Raw genomic sequence first — 18,186 nt, forward strand, 5'->3', positions numbered from 1 at the left:
GCCGACACACATGAATTCTGCACGAATCCTTCAGCTTTGAAAATTACGATCTTCATGCATCTGACTCACAAATTCATTTATTCATGGAAAACCCAAAGAATTATTCAGAAATACAGTCTGTTAAGAGTGTTGGTTGTGATTGTTCAAATGTAGAGCAGGAATGAATAAAAAGAGCATACTTTATGAAACAAAACAATTTTAAATGCATTGAACTCCCTCCAAAGGACTTGCCAGTGGTCACTATGTTGTGTGCTTTTCCATATGTGGTGGCCCTGCATATGGTTCTAATGTCCTTCATCACAGTGACTTGCCCACTGAGCTCCGCATTATTGTTTTTGTCTTTCAAATGAGAAAAACAGTCAGCTTGCTTGGGGATCCTGAGTTCTGAAGTCATTCATGTCAATCCAACTAGGAAAAACTTGATCTTATCCACTCTAATTTGGCTTCAATCAGGGGAGTTTTATTAAATAGCTTTCAGTGCGTGTCAGAGCTTACTTTTTTGCTCCCTACATTTTAGTAAAGCATTATTAGGCTTTCTTTTCTTGCCCTTTTCAAACACATTAGAGGGAGCATACTTACAGAGCAATGGAGATGGAGATCTTATAAGTACAACCCTTTTGCAGTCCAACCTGGAGGCAGCCAGAAAAGGCTTTCCCATAAAAGCTCTGAAAACAGTTAGACAAGTTTCAAAGTTAAACAAGGCTCTCAGTCCAAGCCAGTTAACTGCATCTCAGAAAAAGTAAGTATAAAGAAAGGGTTCATGTGTGAGCACTGAGGGTGGGTGGATGGAAACAGATACTCTCCCCAGAGAAGGCAGCTCCAGCCTGGGTGGTCTCAGAAAGCACAGCCGTTAGACACGTTAGACCAGGGTGTGGGGACAAATGCTGCTGTTTACAGAATTCTCTGGTATCTAAAGGTGAAGGACAAAATAAAGAGTAAATCCAGGAGATGTTGGGAAGTTGCCTGGACAAGACAGCCTCCCAGGAGAGCATTTCATACATTCATTATTTACTTGCACAATGCTTTTGAAACTAATGAGATCATAATTCAGGAAAAAGTATCAGACAGCTAAGTCAAGTATTTTCCTTAACTTCTATAATGAGGCAGGCTAAGTATTCTCCCCATTTTCCAGGTGAGTCTCTGGAAAGATAAGTAACCAAAATAACATCTCAAAACTAGTTTATAGCTGCTGTGGGAACAGAGAAGAGGGATTCCGCCCCATATGAAACACCATTCCTAAAACATCAGAAATGTTCATCTCTAAAATATTCACATGCCTTTTCCTTTTCCGGAGCTGGGGACCGAACCTAGGACCTTGCGCTTGCTAGGCAAGTGCTCTACCACTGAGCTAAATCCCCAACCCCTTCACATGCCTTTCAAACCATTGTGACATCTACAGGCTTCGTTTAGAGGAATAAGCCAAGTGTGTTTACTGAATGGCATCATTACAAATGCGTGTGGAGAGTTAAAAGAAGCCATGGGCAAAACTTCAGTGTCTATCATAACTCTGAGGCCTGGCATTAACTGGAGGCACTTACTAGGCCTGGAAGAGGTGGCAGTGTGAAGTGCTGCAGTCTTTGGACTTGTGGAGAAGGAGAGGTCTGTCCAGGTACATGAATGCAGGAGGAGATAGAGTCTCCAGCCATTGCCCCAAAGAATGCTAGGGAAGTGTCAGTCTAGCTTCACATCCTCAGCAGCCTCAAGATTTCTGATCCACTAAGGAAGGCCGGAAGTCAGAGCAATTGGTGCTGAGGATGCCGGTTCCCTGGAGCAGGCTGAAAAGAAGCAGCTGTCTTTTGAGGAGGCAAGAAAGAATTTTCAACTCACATAATGACCGTTGAAAATCCCAGCAGCCCAATCTAAGCATGGGTCAAAGTCCATTTTGCTGACTCTGGCCATCCATCATATTTTGCCTGTGAGCTCAGCGTTGAATTTGAACGGGTGACATCTTTGAATGAACTTTTGTCCCAAGATGTGTGAAGACCATTTTGACAAGAGATGAGCTAACAGTGAATAGATGCTGAGCAAGTATTCTGGAAGAGGCTTGGGGAATGCCTCAGAGGTGTGATGGTAATTACTTCAGAATCAGGAAGACATGACTACTTTTTCTCCCCGTGGGAGATAACAAGATTGGAAGTCACAACAGAATTTGTCCCAAATGTGTCCAGAGGACTTTTCATATAGGTCTTACTGCTGGAGGGCAAATGGACAGTTCTCTGAAATATGACCTGACAACTGGTGCCCATACATTGCACAGAAAAATCTAGAAGAAAAACATCTCAAAGGCAGAAATAGGAGCTGGAGGGATGGCTCAATGGTTAAGAACAGTTACTGCTTTTGTTAGAAGGTATAGTTTAGTCTCACTACCCCATCAGGGAGTTTGAAACCACCTGTAATTCCAGTTCCAGAGGAGTCAACACTCTCTGGCCTCTATGGCACTTGCGTGCACATGCACACATATGTAAATAAATAAATCTATGTTAAGAAGGAAGACACAGGACCAAAAAAACTAGTTAAGGAATGTCATGGGAAAGGAGTGATGGTTCATACACACATTGCAGGGATTGGGGGCACGATAGAGATATATCAGGGATTTTTTGGAAATTTCAGAAAGTATGTGAGTTTCCCAAGCTATCCTTCAATACTAAAATTATTTAGCCCTGCATATGTGAACCTTTTCAAATATACAAGTGCTGTACACCACAGAACCTACCTTGTATTCTGTCCTGTTGGTTTAAATTTCTCCAGGTTGTTACAAATAACCTCCAGTTAGCTTTGTCCTCTTCATTTCAATGCAAGGAATCCTTCTCCATTGGGAACCTGCTCAGACCAGGCTGCAGCTCGTAACAGACAAGATCTAATTACAACCCAACCATTGCTGGCTGTGAGAGGATTCTTTAGGTGTCAGGAGTCCCATTTGCTGCAAATTCTTGGATGTGTGCTTTTAATGTCTGTCTGGAAAGTACCTGAATAGTACCCTTCAACCCAAATGGAAAACTATAAGGTCTATTCCATATAAAATACCTAGACGTCCTGTGTTGTTTTATGCCCCCTGATGCATGGGGATGCAACAGGGTAGTACTTGGGAACCTCCATTATTTCCTTAAGGTTCTCTGTATTTATCTTGCATCCGTTTGTTTCTTAAATTTATTTTTGATGCAGTGGAAAACTCAGTTTATTCTATTTCAAAGGAATCTGAGAAGATCTTGTAGGATAATATTTGAATATTAATATCTTAGAAATATACATATTGTACAATAGGTAAAAATACAAATTTTATAATATTCTTTTTCTATTTTTTACAGGTTTAGTACAAGTTTAATTTTTGCCATTTTTTTCATACAAGGACACATGGCACTTTGATCGTATTCCCTAAGTAGACCAGTACTCTCCTCTGCCTTCTGTCTCTTCCATTTCCAGATAGTTCCTTCTGTTAGAATATTCTTTCCACCTACAATCAATGCAGAAGTGAAGACATGATAATTGCATATATTAATTGTGTATAGATTAATGTCTTAACTTGATTTAAATAACACTTTTCAACAAGAGAGTCAGAAAATTTGAAAAATATAATTACTTCTTTTAATTAGTGTAGTCTAGATTCTAATTGTATAATAATAATTAGATTATCCAGTGATTTCCAGAAAGTATATTTGTCCAGGTATTTTCTCTGCTCTATGATGGTAACTTGCCAAGCTTAATGAATATCTACTTACAGGAATACAGATATTTAAATTTGTGTGGAGTTCAGCCCAACTTATTAATCAATCAGCTCAAGTAAGCATTGAAAGTGACGTGAGCCACATCTGATGGATCTAGATGTAGAGGATAGTCAGTCATGTGATACTGGTCTAAAAAGAGACGAGCATGGTAGAAGGCAAAGCTGTGGCTGACAACAAGTACCAGATTTTAGTTTCCTGCAAATTAATATAATCTAGGGGAGTTGTTCAGTGTAGAAGTAACTGCCTGTGAAAGCAGCGAGCTTCCACATCAAGAAAAAATAACAAAACAAGATTGAGATACAACGTTCTCTACCACTTACAACATTTTAGTTTTGCAGATGAGAATTGAGACGCGTGAAAAAAAATGCCAATCACTGCTAGTGTTCTTTCTTGCTGTATTCCAATTATATAACAACACTCTGGCATTTTAACAAGCAGAGGGCTTTTCAAAAAAAATCTCTGAGAACAGAGGAAGAACAGAGGAACCCAATTCAACTGTACTCAGAGTGGGAAGGAAGCAGACAGGATGACCTCATTGTTGTGTTTCTAGGAAAGATGAGTCATGCAGTCTGCTCAGATTCGGGGTAGCTGGAGGGAAGCTGGATATCCATGATGCTTTCTTCCTTTTTAATAGGGACCAGAGGCTCATGTTTCTTTTCAAACAAAAGGAAAGAAAGCACTTAGAAACTGGCCCAAATCAAGACAACATCGCGAGAATGTTCTGGAAAATATAAATAAATCTGTTTCAACTTGAGATTAATTGAGTTGAATGTGGAGGGTAGGATAGGAAGTAAGGGTCACATAAACCATCCAAAATCCCAGGCTCTCCTATTTCTTCCTCCTGCCAGCAAGCATCCATGAGTTCAATTCCAAGTTCCCTTTGATTTCCCTGCAAAGACAAAGGCCTAGTTCAGAGCAATGCCGCAGTGTGAGAAGGAACAGGGAACAGCCAGAGGCATCTGCAGCTGCATCACACCCCATGAGGAGGGGTCTGAAGGGGACATTCATGCTTCTCTCCAGGACAAAAGTCTCTTGCTAGTGGAGTGTGGTAGACGTGGCTTGGAATTTTCTTTCTTCTAAATCGCTCCAAACTTTATTCCGTGGTTTTATGACCCTGTAACACAGCGTTTCCTGAAGCCTACTACAGAGCAGGTGCTGTGGAGATTTATGGGTGGGAAATTGCCGTGCTGCCTAAGGGGCAACCAGTCTCTGCTGATCACTGCAGCTTTACCTATTCTAGAAAGTCGAGTCACTTTGTCGGTCTCTAAGAAGATAAATAGAGGTCACAGTGACCTTTTATTGAGAATAGGGAAATGTATAAAGGACATTTTCTTCGATACTCCATTTCATCAAATTCATCATAGGAAACAAAGAGCGTGGGATCTTACTGCAGATTCGCTTGCTTTAGCAGCAGGCTGGCAGTGACAGCCTGACACTAGACTACAATGCGAACAATATCCAAACCCAGCATTCCTATAGCTTGCCTTTGAAGTTGAAGCTGCTATTAAATGCATGAATACAATCTTAACGGATTTGAAATACTTTGTGTCAGAGAATTTTACAGATATATGCATTGAAATATGACCATACCTAGGCTCTATCTCTTCCTCTAGCTTCCATCTCCAAGAAATAGAAACCGATAAACTTCATCTTTTCATAGACAATCACTAAATTCAATTGGCACTGCCTAGAAGAACAGAGTGAAAGGGGGGTTTTACATGATTTAAAATACTCATTTGTATTATTTTTATTTAAGTCTATGTCTTTGCCTATGTAAGTATCTGACATATGTGTGCAGCTGCGAGGAGAGGCCAGAAGAGAATATCAGAATCCTGGAGCTGAAGTTACGGGTGGCTGTGAGCTCCTTGCCTGGCTCCTGGGGAAAAAAATCTCAGGTCTTCTACAAGAGCTGATGTGTTTATAACCACTGAGCCATTCCTCCAGACACATCTTAGGGTTCTCTAAAAGGATTTCACCCTCAGTAATTTTTTTTCTTCTTCTCTGTCTTTTGTTGTTTTGCAATGTAGGGGGTCCAACCAGAGCTTTTCAAATTTGAAGGCTGGTAAACCCAGGTATTTCTGCACACTAAGGATGCATGATACCAATTGAGCTTCATCCTCAGCCCACCACCTAACCCCCAAGTTTCTTAAACTGGGAACCTCAAGCACAGCAAGGACAATGACTTATCCAAGGTCCCAGAGTTAAAGGAGGAAGAAAGTTGAAGTATGGCAATACTATGTGCAGCGTAGCTTGATTACATTCATATCATGTGACGACTGTTGCAAATAGACTTGGCAGACACTCTTCCTGCCAAGGCTAACAATGGGACATCCAATTTTGGTAAATACCCTGAATTGGTTTTATTCTTATAAAATGTATCTTAGAAAGATTGCCAGCGGTTAAAAGTAATTGCTGTTCCTCAATAAGACTGGAGTTCAGTTCCCAGTACCCACAAAGGATGGCTCACCACCTTCTGTAACTCTAGTTTCAAAGAATCAGATAACCTCTTCTGGCTTCTAGTAAGCCCCTGTGCTCATTTGTACATACTTACAGTTAGACACTTACTTATGCATAATTAAAAGATAAAATAGACTTTTTTCTTTTAAACACTTTTTTCTTTTTCATGGTAAAGTAGATTTTTAAAAAACTTATATTGCATATCTGTAAAATTATAAAGCAGTTTCATTAAAGAACATTTTTTAAATCCTTTTTAGTTCACAGGGATACACAACCAATTTTAATTTCACTTGACTCTTTTTTAAAGTGATTTATTTGTGTAAATTTTATGTGTATCAATGTACTGTATGTATGCATGTCTGGGCACCATGCACATCACATGCAATGAGTGCCTGAAGAACTGAAGACAGCATCAGATCCTTTGAAAGTGGAGTTGTTGTCAGCTGATATCCAGGTGCTGGGAATCAAACCCTGTTCCTCTAGAAGAGCTGCCATGGTTCTTAACCACTGAATCAATGCTCCAGTGTCAGCTGATTCTCTTTTGTGTCGGCTTTCATAGCTCCAGAATATGATAATTATTCACACTTTTCAGTTTTCAGCTCAGATTCTCATTTTACAGTTCTACTAGAGGACCCTCCTTAAGGTAGCACACCTGATGGAGTAAGTGGCTTCATTCTTAAAACTTAGTTGATAACTTGCTTATATATAAATTGCATGAAGAAAAAGAACATGAGAAACTTTCACTTATATTCTGTACTTTAGCAGTCAATATATTTGATGAGTAATTCAGACTCTTGTAGATTTAAGGAATCGTTATCATCACTCACATCATTAATTGTGGGTGTTCACATCAGTATCATCCATGGATGCTCTCCCTCTTCATCATGGCTTCTTCAGTCTGAGATATCACACACCATGAAGACCTTTGACTCTACCTCAGCATGGTAGGTGGTAAGCCTTGCATCTTCACGTTATCTACGATTCTAATCTGTCTACCAGGCACCAAGTCCCATTGCTTTACTTTTATGGAGAATGAATCTCTGTGTTCGGGATGGGGGTACCTGGAATCCAGGTAATATGATGGGTACTGCATGTTGAAATGCTTTCTATGCACAGGAATGGGGACTTAGTTTTTTTTTAATCTGGTTGTGCTACCTGATTTTATCGCATACCTGGTACAAACAGGGGTAGAAAGTTTCATGTGGCTCATATTTTTAGAGGGTTCATTTCATAGTTGCTTGACCCAACTTGGCAAGAACATCATAATGACAGAGACCTAGAACGGGAAAGCTTTCTGTCATGCAGATGGACACAGAAAATGAGGAACCAGAAGCCAGATTGAGCTGCCAAAGGTGTTCCTGTATGACTTCATGCAGAAAATCATACATCTTCAAGTTCCCATAGCCTTCAAACAGACCACCACTCCATGGCACCAGGTACTGAACCGATGAGCTTACGCCAACATTTCAGATTCAAACCACTCTTATCTTCTGAAACAATCCTGGAGTCAATGATTGTGAATCCCCTGACCACATAGATTTGGGGGCTTCTGGGCCTCTGGGCTTCCTTAATTGCTGTAATAGTTTTAGAGTCTTTCCCAATTGCATTTGTGACTCTCACCTTCTTACATCATTCTTTTTTGGGTGGCTTTTGAGACAGGATCTTATATAGGTAACTCAATCTGACCTTAAACTAATGATCCCCCTGCCTCTGCCTCCCATATGATCTTTCAACACTCCCCTTTACTATTGTTTATACAGTTTCCTAGGTGGTTTAGGAAGTTAAACAGGTAATCAGTCATTCAGTCCATGTCTTTGGTTAGTCAAGTCTCTTACCTCTTCCATCACAAAGAACCTGAGACTTGAACATTTTAACAGTAAAAAGGTTCTTTTCTTAAACTACAGAATTTAGAATCCAGATATCAGAAGGTTCTTTTAGTTTTTGTAGCCTTTTTGTTGTTGTTCGAGGTTTGGTTTTGTTGTTTATTTTGTGGGTTTGTTGTTACTCTTGTCTTGGCCTTGTTTGGTAAAACTTCTTACCTTGCCTTCCCATGGCATTTATCTCTGGTGTATCTTACCTATTTCTACCAGGAATCCAGACAATGTAGGTAAAGTAAGGTCATTCACCAGACCCTACTTTATTTAATTATCTCCTTAAAGCTATCATTTCTAAATATAGCCATTTTCTGAGGAATTATAGATAACAACTTGAGTGTATGAGGATTTTCTTAGTTTTGTTTATTTATTATTGATCTTTCTATTTTCTATCTATCTGTTTATCTATCTATTAAAGAGAAACATAATTCAACCTATGCTTTTAATTCTTCATCGTGGTGTGATATTATTTTCTCTATTATATAGAATTGCTTTATGATTCTCAGCCCCATATGTTCTCAACAGTTTTGGTTTTCTCATTGTAAGCTGTTGTCTGTTTGAAATAGGACATTTCTTACTTCAAGAGATTTGAAAACTCCCAAAGATCAACTTTTTCGAAAATGTAGAATTTAATTAAAAGCCACAACCAAGAAACATACTTAATGAAGGAAGAAATCTGCTAAATTTATGTACCACAATGGTATAATATTTTGGGGAGGCTCACATAAGGATAGCAATCCACATTCCTGATACAGCTGGTAGCAGAAAGAGCAACATGGACAGCAATCTTGAGTTAGGAACTGTGGATGTCTGTTTTTAGCCAACAGGAATTCCCTTGGGTGCTGATCTTTGTTCTGTTCCTCTCACGGGAGAGTGGATAGATCAGCCTCTTGAATCGTTTCTGCAGAATGCATTTAAAGACATAGACTATGGGCAAGGGATAATTTGTAACAGTAAACAAAGAAAAGAATGAAGACCTCGGGAAAAGTGTCTAAGGAAAGAAATAGACTGGATTAAAAATAGTTTTGCATTTAATGAAGAGTTGTCTCCGTCACTTCAGGATGAGAGAATAGTGGACCACAATCTGGGTGACTTATGTAATCTGAAAGTACTTTCCAGAGTAATTGTAGCTGGCAAGTATCAGAGCAAGATAGAGGCAGTGTGAATGGAGAATGTCCTTTTCAATAGCGGTAGCCTCATTTGGTGTGGGAAAGCGCTTGTGTTATGTGAAGGCTGTAACCCCATTCCTGAAGACCCCACTCTCATGACCCGTCCTCCTGAAGGTTTTTGTAAGACCCTCACATGGAAGGGTACTGCTTTCCACACAACATGCAAGGCTGTGGCAGGAATCATAAGACCCACAGGAATGTTTATGTTTACATTCATGTTCAGAGGAGACCTGAGAAAATGCTGATTCTGGTTTACTTTGGAACACTGTCACACAGGAAGGTAAAGTTGAATGCATTTCCAAAACTGTGGAAATGTGAGCTTCTCCCTCCTCCAAGGGGATGTTCCTTCAAGGGGATGGGTTGTTACTCTGATGTAGGCTCTAACTGTAGCTTCATTCAGTGATTGCTGCTAAACAGCTTTAGTAGTGAGCCCGGTTCTCTTGGGTGTGGCCTCTCTCATGGCGCAAGAAGTAAATTAATAGAGATTTTTGGAATGTGGGCTTTACAAAAGGAAAAAAGAAGGGAAAAGGAAGGGGAGTAGGGGGATGAAATAATGAGAGAGGAAGAAGAGGACATCAGAGAGAGGAGAAGAGACTCAAAACTATATTTTGGTCATTGTAGCCTCCATGTGTCTCCCCTGGCGGTCCTGCTGCTGCCCTGGCTGTGCACCCAACAGAGCACCTCATACTGCAAGGACAGGTACCACTTTCTTTTCTTCAACAAGCGACAGAACTCTCTCATTGAAATTTATTCCCGCCTCTGGATAACCTCCTACCATGCTTAACTTTTTATTTGAATGTCCTTTAACTTAGAAAAGATAAGCCATCTTGAAGCCTTTCTATCTCCACTGTATGTTCCTTAAATTCTTAACCAATAGTTATCTAGACTGCAGGCTGGGGTATGTGATGATGGTGATGATAGTGATGGAGGTGAAGGAACGAGGGGATGAGGTTGTAGGAGTGGTAGGGGTGGTAATAGCAATGATAATGCTAATAGTGGTGGGGTGGTGGTAGTGGTAATGATGGTCGGGATGAGCTAGGGGTAATGAGGTTAGTGAGGGTAATAATAGAAGCCAGCATCGTATATTTGTGGCATTTTTCTGAGTATATAAACTATTAAAAAAAACAAGGTCTTTAGGTGACTTGTCTTTTTCCCAGGAAATTAGAAGCTCTTGAAAAGATAAAAATTGTAATTATGTCTTGGCTGAAGTTGAAAGTCAAGGATAGCATCAGAACAAAAGGTCCCTGATTGGGTCAGGATGACATTTAGCCCTTCCATTTGAAATTCAATCATCCACTCCAATGCTAATGATCAGGCATCTTGTCTTGCTAATGAGCAAGACTTGATTTTATCCTCCAGCTATGGTATTTACCAGTTAGGTGACCTAGAAAATGTGTGTAGTCACTGAGTTTCTGTCTCAGAATTATAAAATATAGACTACCATGATTCCATAGATTTATTATGGCGAAAGACATGATAAAAATTATTCTAAAGTTGTATGGAAAGCAAAATAAATAATAGCATGGGGAGTTGTGGCTGAAATAAAAGCTTCTTAAAACATTTATTTTCTGACCTCCATAATTTATCACTCAGTACATGATGCTGCCAATCAAAAAGGAGTCCAGAGATATGCGCAGAATTTACCACCCTCAGGGGAAAGTAAGGGAAACTATGCAAATAATGATGTTGCTTGATAGTTTAACTTGAAGTCATAGGTAAGTCAGCCTGAAGTCTCCATATGAAGTCTGGCATGCAGAGAAAAACAAAGTATACATGTTTACGGGGCACTGGCAAGAATTCAGTGAGAGATGTTCACCGTGCCTGGAATCTTGAGGCAAAGTGGAGTGGAGTCTACACAGTGCTTCAGTTACTTGCTTCCTGCTCTGTGCTTAGTGCCCTTCTGCATGAGGTTCTTGTGGAAGAGATGAGGAACTGTTTCTAAAAGCATGCCTCTCACAGCATTAACACAGAAGAGGAAAGGGCCTCCTCTCTGAGACAGGTATAAATAATCACTCAGAATCTTCATCCCAACTTCTCTACACAGCAGAAGCCTTCCATTGGGAATAAACACCACCAATACCTGCTGCTTTGAAGCACGGAGAAAATCTGTTACAGCTAGTGAGGAGGACAGATAAATCACTCTGCTGGCTGGTCACGGCAGAAACACACAATGGCTACAGGTTCATTATTGGCAGCGCATGGCAGATTTTCTATGCTAGAGTATTGAGAAGTCTACACTCCTGAGACCACAAGATACAATTCTTGTCTAAGATCAATCAGAACAAAAAGGTCAACAATGAATCCAGCCCCAAGCAAAGATAAAGACAGAATATTTCCACAAGGACCAGTCAGACATCCCAGCTCCTAGCTTACAGATACTCTCCAGGAAGAGCAAAGAGAGAACACTGAAAGCTAAGGATGAAATGCACATCGAGAAAAACATAACAAAACAAAACAAAGAAAAACAAAAACAAAATTAAATTCTGTTCTAAAACCCTAAACACAAGGTGTTATAGCAGACGTGAGGCCTGTGAGACACTCACGCAAAACTGAAACTTTAAAATTAGCCCATGTCTGAGTCTTGTTAATATATAATTATGTGGATGCAGGGAAGGAATGCTGAAAGAAAATGCCAACTTCAAGACCATTAAAATTCACTTCACTCTCTTCAATTCAATACTTCTGGCTCTTGGGGGGGGGGCAAGAAACTGCATGCCACATAATAAAAGGGAGAAAATGCACAACATTGGTAAGGCCCAGACTAGACAATAGAAAGAGGACATGAGTTTTCAGAGCCCTCTGACAGAGCATGGAAGAACAAGACTATTATATTTCAGGCTACCGTGGAAGTAATAGATGCTATAAAAGCTAGATGAGTGATTTCATCCCAACAAGATAATGGGTAAGGAAACAATAAGATCAAAATTCTATAAGGAACTTGAAGTCAGAACAATAAAATTTTCCCAAACTGAATCCCAAAAGAAGATTTTAAAGAAAATAGAAAGTATGAAGGCAATGGGGGTGGGGTGGGGAGAATTGAATATTCAGATCTTAAAGGACAAATTGAAATGATCTAAAATGCAAGTAACTTTAATTCCAAAGGGGACACAGAGAAAATTCTAGAAGTACTTGAAAACCTAGTCTGCATTTTGAAAAACAGTGATGAATATCAATAAGGTAGATGGTGACAAAGCAAGATGCCCAACCCCCTTCTCTGGCACACAGATGCATACATGCATAGACACAAAGCTTATACACAGATGCACAGATACACACCTTGCACACAGACGCACACAAGTGCACACACACAAACACACACAAACACACACAAACACACACACACACACACACACACACACCTTATATACACCCCTCTTTCTCCCTCTGATCCCCTCCCTCCTGTCTTACTTCCTCACCCTCTCTCTTTTCTATTCTCAAATTCTGCATTTCCCTGCAGAAGTGAAGAAGGTTATCTTTCCTTTGGTGCTTCCTAGTTCTTTCATTCCCAGGTTATGATGCATCCAAGGCTTGTGTGTATGTTCTGCCCATATGCATAATTTTTTGGAAAATAAAATTAATGAATTAAACTCTAGTTGGATATAAGATATCTTTTTTTCATCTTTATTAACTTGAGTATTTCTTACTTACATTTCAAATGTTATTCCCTTTCCCTTTTTCCAGGCCTACATCCCCCTAGCCTCTCCCCCTTACCTTCTCTGTGAGTGTTCCCCTCCCCATCCTCGCAGATATAAGATACCTTAAAACATGTGTTAACAATAACTTAAATGTTAAGAAGTAGTAAATATGTTCTATTTGAACAACGTATGTGCTAAGACAAATGTTAGACTAAAAATAGTGTGTAATACGCAAAATACTATGGCATTCTCTTCTCAATAGAGAAAACCAGTACACAGTTCTCATGTTTTAGCAAACTTTGTAATATAATGAACTTTGCAGTGATGTGGTTTAATTGTGAAAGGGTCAGGTTTATTTTTAAGGTGGTAAATTTGAGATTTAACCAAGATTCCTTGGGCTAAAAAATGAAACAGCAACCTCCTCCCCCTCCTCCTCCTCCTCCTCCTCCTCCCCCTCCTCCCCCTCCTCCTCCTCCTCCCCCTCCTCCCCCTCCTCCTCCTCCCCCTCCTCCCCCTCCTCCTCCTCCTCCTCCTCTTCCTCTTCCTCTTCCTCTTCCTCTTCTCCACCCTCACCTTCTTCTCCTTCACCTCTTCCTCTCACTCACTCTTCCTCACCTCTCCTCTCCCTTCCCTCTTGCTTTCTCCACTCTCTCCTTTCTATTCTCAATTTCTATTTTCCTGTAGAAGACAAAGGCTGTCTTCACTGTGGTATTTTCTCTTTCCTTTATTCCCCAGTCATGATGTATTCAAGGCTTGTATATATGAACTGTCCAAAAAAAAAAAAAAAAAAAAAGCAACAGGAGACTCTATACCAAGTAGCTGAACTTGTTTTCAGGTTAGAGCCAGGAAGAAACAACAAAAGTCCCATGATAAAGAGCAACCAGAAAGATAGAGTCTATACACTAAACTGACAATCTGGGGCTCTCTTAAGTCCCTGCGTGCAAATAGGAAAGGAGATTGTTGATATTTAATCAATTTGTCTGTTGGACAAGTTGAAAAAGTTACAATATTTTTCTGGAAAATGGATTCCTTTGCCAAAAATAAATACCCAAAGAAAACCGTAAGTATAACTACAGGTAGAAGTGTGCAACATACAGAAAAACACAAGATTATCTGTAGGAACCAAAATGCAAGAAGTTCTCAGGAGACAAAAAGAAAATATTTTTCCATGGGTTAGAGAGATTACTCAGTGGTTAGGAGCACTAGCTGTTTTTCCAAAGGACTTACGATTGGTTCCCAGCTTCTACATAGCAGCTAATATCATTCTATAACTTTAGTCATGGGAATCTGAAGGCTTTTTCTGGCCTCAGTATCCATGTAGTGCATAGCTATGAATGAATGAATCCAAAACACACAAGCACATGAACTATTTTCTTAAAGGAGAGTTCAATTTCACATTTTGAAAAAAGTAGAAAAAATTGCGATTTTTAAAATATGTGTATTTTTCTGGGCAGAAACTTGAGCTGTATTTTATCAAATAAAACTGAAGGAATTGTTCCTTGGAGAAATGTTGTTTCTTAGGAGTGAAGAAAAGTGGACATATTCGGACAACTCTTTCCATTGCCCACTGGAAATAGGCAAGTGTTCTCTGTTTTCAGGGTGAAAGAGTGCTTGGTAGATTTTGAGAAATACAGCACAGGAAAGGCTCTGGATGAAAATCTGGAGAATCCTTGCCAAAGACTCGTGAGACCCATCTTTATCTTTCTCTGCTGTCACAGAGAAAGCTCCTGTGAAGATAACCTTGACTATTAGTGTGATTGGATCTATAGTCTACACCTGTCCGTAGGGTCTTTGAAGACATTTCCAGAATGGATTGACAGAGAAGAGAAGACCCTCTCCTGTAGAGGTGGCACATTTCCAAGGTAGTTCAGATATAAAGATGTCCAAAGGAAAAGCGATGCAGATGGCTCGTCTGGGCTTCACTCTTGCCATCAGTCCTGCTGCCACTGCTGCCACTGCTGCTGCTGCTCTTGAATGTTTTGCTACCATCTGAACTCTCCAGATGCTTTAGCCTTCCAAAACCTCTCAAGACCAGCATCTGAGTAGGAGAGCCGGGGCCTGAATTGAGCAACCCCTTTTTTCTAGGTTCTCAAGGTGCAGCTGACCTCTGTTAACATTTCCAAACAGTTAAGCTAGTCTAATAAATATTATGCACAGTGAATATATATTCATTCTATTGGTTCTGAGACTCTGAAGAACCATAAAGGCATCTTAGACCCTTGAGTTTCTGACCACAGACATTGCCACCTGTTCCCCTGTAATTTCTAAGTACCCATGTACCACCCTAGTACTCCTGATCTTAACATGTTTATTTCGTTTGCATGTAGAGATCTAAATAATTTCTACATATTCCTTAGTCATTACTCAGCCCTGAGGCAACGTTTTATGAAAACAAAAGGATCATTTTGGCAGATGCTCTTAATACTTCTTCTTCTTCTTCTTTCACAGTCTGTACTTTCCAAGTAAAAACTATCAGCAGGAAATGATGGTGAACTTTTAGGTAGTTTTATGAAGAGTGAACTGGACAACTGAGGAAAAAGTGCGAGAGAGAATATTAAAAAAAATTGTGTGACAGTTTTTGTGCGAGAAGCAGAATAATTTTTCTGAATAAGATAATGGGAAGTGTCCAGAATACTCAAGGAAGAAGTATGTCAGTGAAGCATTGAGAAGGCAGCTGATGATCCGAGGAAACCCGAAGTATTCAAAATATGGTTTAATAAGAAGTGAGCAAATCGTTCTCATTTTTTTTTCAACTCAAATTGAAAACATTTCCATGGCTACAAGTAAGGAAGGATTTTATAAACAAGGACTGAAAGGCATTTACTGTAGGGAGAAGGAAATTTAATTAATTGCTTTAGCAAAAGAATTCTGTTTATTTAAAGATCTCATTAAGAGAACCAAATGTCAAACCCCAAATTAGAAATAACCCAGGCTTTATCTTCGTCTGACTTCACTTCTAGATACTTTATGTTCTTTTGTAAATACCAGGTTTTTTTCCTTGACTGTTGATCTTGATATTAACTGCTTTTGGATATTTTGTATCAAGCAACTCTGCAAAACTTGTATCGATCCTTGGGATTGATCCTTGTGATCATTGTTTTTAATGATACGACTCTATCATAAAAGCTTTGCTTAATCCTTAAGAAAATATTTTTGGTTTTTCCTGTTTTCTCATTTTCCACTAAGAGCCACTGACCTCCAGAACGAAGCAAAAGAAGGAAGATCAGTTAGTCTGTCCTCATCGAGTATATTGTTAGGAGGACCTCCGTTGCTAATCATTCTCGAAGTTAAGGTCATTGTCTCCTATTCTTAGTTCTGCTATACATTTGTCCTTTCAGAAAGAACTGGTGCACTGGAGCTGAAGCTCAGCCTATCATGCACAAAGCTCTGAGTTCAATTTCTGAAGCCACATAAATGTGGTGGACTGGCCGATTCCTATAAGCCTAGCACTTGTCATCTTGAGGAAGAAGGATCAGAAATTCAAGATCATCTTTAATAACTTGGCTCTGGAAGGATTTCGAGGCCAATCTGAGCTACACGAGATCTCATATGAAAAGAAAAGTTGCTACTAAAATCAATAGAACTTTCTCTTTTACTACGTCGTTGTCTGATCTAAATGGGCTTGAATATTTGATGAAGTTTGCATAATAATAGAGATGATCCCACCATGGATCTGATGAATAATCTTTGCATTTTCTGTGTGTTTTCACTTACTTGTTCATTCCTTACTGTCCTACAATGTTGTAAAACCATTAGTAGCTTTGGAGGGGGAAAGTGTATTTTGCTACGCTATCATTGAGCTTATCATAAAACTCTAGTTTTCTTCCCCACTTCCACTTGATATCGCCAGTATTTCACTGCATAACAAGTAACTACCATGTTGTACATTCCTCTTTGTAGCTAGATGTAGTCACATGATCATATTCTAATGAATAGGATAGAAGTAGAAGAGTTGTTTGAAAACAAGCAATATCCGAAGTGTGAACTGCTAACAATGTAGTCTAGTGAATGTCTGCCAACCATAGTAGACATTATCATCCACATTTGGGGGACAAAGATCATCACCACAGGAGTCAGAAATGTCTGAAATTTGAGTGACCATGAGTCAACTCAGATACATATAAAATGTAAATTAAAATGGAAGCTTACAGAAATATTAACAAGTTGCGGTTTGGTGTTAAACTTGGACAGAACCAGATACGGCAACTATGTGGCTCGGTTCGGTTCTTTTTGTGTTTCTTCTTACTCTCCTGCAATACATTTCAGAAAGTTTTCCTCTGTGTGTTAGGGAGCTTGTGAATATTTGGTAATTATTCTGGAGTTGAGTCCCTTCTTGAGGAGAAAATGAAATCCACTGAATATAATAACTTTGAGGTTAGCGAGAAGTCCATTACTGGGCTGGAATTTTTTGTCCTAGAGGAATATGGCTTATTATCTGAATCACACGTGGCTTTCACAAGAAAAGTGAGCTCCACAAAACTCACATGAGTTCCCCAAAAGTGAAAACAGTAGGTGTTTAATGCAGACACTCTGTGAGCACAGGTAAGGCGATGGCTCAAGTGAGGACCTGCAGCTGAGGAGAGACTAATCCCAGGGCAGATCCATCTCAAACAGACATACATAGGAGGCAGTCTGACTAGAGGCCACCTCACCAGTACCTGGAACTTCTCTCACCTAGAATCTGAACTACTGATACACATCACAAAATCCCCTCCAGATACAGGTCTGGGCTTCTGCCTTCAATGATTTCTTTGCAAAGAATAGCAGAAAGGTAACACTTCCAAATCCTCCAAAGAAAGAAGCCACTCTCTCTCTCCTTCAAATTTACTCAGAGGGACATGTCTAAGAGATCTACATTATATCTTTCCATACTGAAGTGACCACAGTATTCTCACTTTGACTTTTCTTAGTAAGCTGTGCTTTCTTCGGTGGTATTTCAAACTGTTCTTTTTTTATGAGCCTTTAGGCTTTAACTCAGACTTTAGTACATACCTGAATCCCTGTGGCAACTATGAATATAAGGAGTAGGAAAGCAACACATTTGTCTTCCAGCACCTTGAGGCCTGGGGGGGAAGTCACTCCTTTTCCATTTTCTTATGACGTCATTGTTATAGTTCTCCCATTCCAAAGTGTTTGTCACAGAGGATTCATTCCGTTCTTAGGAACTGATTGGAAACGCCTTTTTAAAAGACGAGAAATGGAATAGCTTTAGTTATAGCATGTTTCTATGATCCCAGGACTCATGAGGTTAAAGCAGAAAGATCATAAATTAGAAATCAGTGTGTACAGCCAGAATACAGCAAATACAGAGGCGAATGCCAGCAGCAAA

The 18,186-nt window shown here is 39.7% G+C and overlaps 1 long non-coding RNA gene across 2 annotated transcripts; it reads right to left on the reverse strand.

Annotated features, from left to right (window-relative positions):
• Window positions 1-3,262: 3,262 nt before the first annotated feature.
• LOC102555705 (uncharacterized) lies at window positions 3,263-17,967 on the reverse strand. Of its 2 annotated transcripts, none has more exons than XR_592967.4 (3): window positions 17,850-17,967; window positions 5,313-5,409; window positions 3,263-3,451 (listed from the first exon to the last, which is right to left on the reverse strand). It is a non-coding gene; the product is annotated as an uncharacterized LOC102555705 (long non-coding RNA). The 2 variants fall into 2 exon arrangements; XR_354692.5 differs by lacking the exon at window positions 3,263-3,451 and adding an exon at window positions 4,101-4,611.
• Window positions 17,968-18,186: the final 219 nt, after the last annotated feature.

The sequence above is a fragment of the Rattus norvegicus genome, chromosome 6 (assembly GCF_036323735.1).
Source record: "Rattus norvegicus strain BN/NHsdMcwi chromosome 6, GRCr8, whole genome shotgun sequence".
Taxonomy (NCBI): domain Eukaryota; kingdom Metazoa; phylum Chordata; class Mammalia; order Rodentia; family Muridae; genus Rattus; species Rattus norvegicus.